The following is a 1,567-nucleotide window of genomic DNA, read 5'->3' as shown; positions in this document are numbered from 1 at the left end:
CTTAAAAATCAACATTATTCAAAAGATATACAAATACCAGCCTACTCCCATGGAAATCCTTAAATGTCTCCGCTGATGCATGTCTGAGTGCCTATCAGTGTGCAGTTAAAAAAAAAGGCAGCTTAAGCAATCTCCAGTGTTTCAAAGAAAGCACTTTTAAAAATGTATATACATGAAAAACATTTAGTTACCCTATAAAATAAATGCAGCACTGTAAGGCAAAAAGGAAGACTATTATATGTGGAATTTTGGCCTTTTTCCTGCTACAAGCTGCAACCATCTTGAACCTGCTCAACTTAAAGGTTACAGTTTTTTGTTGTTTCCTCCTATTGAATTTACATTTCAGGTTGTTCGGCAGATGCCTGTGATTTTGGAGATTCAAATCACTGGTGAAAGTTAGTTCTCTGTTTCCTTAGTTTTTGAGGAGCTTTTCTCCATAAAATAATCTGCTGCTGCTTGAAGTACCTTCTGTCTTCCTCATCAATAAGTATTAGATTCAAAAAATACCTTACTGAAAATTTTTATTCACATCTCTCATTGTTGGAGTGGGGTCATATCCTGCTAAAAACAATATTAACATTCAAAGTCTATATGGAGACAATCTTCAATACCCACTTCCATCTTAACATCAGGATAGGTGGCAAGCTGGTGTACATTAAGATCATACTCTTTCTCCATATCTTTCAGTCTCCTCACTATTGTCACCTTAAGAAAACACCACAAGCGGACACTGGCACCAATGTAAGACTCGTATGGCTTTTCAGCTTGCATAAACTCAAAATCATAACTTCTGCTCTGAGTCAGTTCTCCAGGTAAGGCTAGTTCTTTCACTAGATTTACAAATTTGTGAGTATTGAAAAGTGCAATTTGACCTACAAATTCAATTCGAATTCCTTGGTGTTCTAGCCTCTTTCCAGGTTGCTTAAAGGCTAGGTTTACCTTTCCTGAAACAGATTCTCCATCATAGAAGAGATAGTGTTTTTCTACTTTGCCATCTTCAGTTTTCATTTCTGCCATTTTCCTGGTTTCCTCATCATTAAGGACAATGTCGATCTCACAAATGGGACTGAAAAATCCTCCAAGAAAACTCATTGTCAAAGCTGCCACCACTGCCATGTTCCCCCCTCCCTCCCCAGCTTCACTAGACTACCCACAGGAGAACTCCCAGATGGGTTCCCTCTACTCGCATCTAATGTTGGATTCTTATATGTCACCCTGCATCAGAAATAATAATTCCAAATGGATCAAAGACCTTGAGGTAAAAGCAGATGCCCTGAAAACTTTATAGGAAGAAATAGGACTCCTTGGCATAGGTCTAAACTTTCTTTATAAAGACAAAGAAACATAACAAATTAAAGAGAGTTTGGACAAATATGACTGCATGAAACTGCAGAGCTTCTGAATGGCAAAGGACATGGCTAGCAAGTTAAATAGAAAGCCCACAGAGTGGGAGAAGATCTTCACTAACCATACAACAGACAAAGGCCTCATATCTAAAAATATCTACAGCTAAAAAAGTGAATCTCTCCAAAACAAATCCTCAAATAAACAACCATCCCATTAGAAG

The 1,567-nt window shown here is 37.7% G+C and overlaps 1 pseudogene; it reads right to left on the bottom strand.

Annotated features, from left to right (window-relative positions):
* Positions 1-573: 573 nt before the first annotated feature.
* Positions 574-1,092, bottom strand: LOC150064695 (vacuolar protein sorting-associated protein 26A pseudogene; annotated as a pseudogene).
* Between the last annotated feature and the right edge of the window lie 475 nt (positions 1,093-1,567).

This window comes from Megascapheus bottae, chromosome 4, assembly GCF_031878675.1.
Source record: "Megascapheus bottae isolate mThoBot1 chromosome 4, mThoBot2.hap1, whole genome shotgun sequence".
NCBI lineage: Eukaryota > Metazoa > Chordata > Mammalia > Rodentia > Geomyidae > Megascapheus > Megascapheus bottae.
This window is presented reverse-complemented; position numbering and strand designations above follow the sequence as displayed.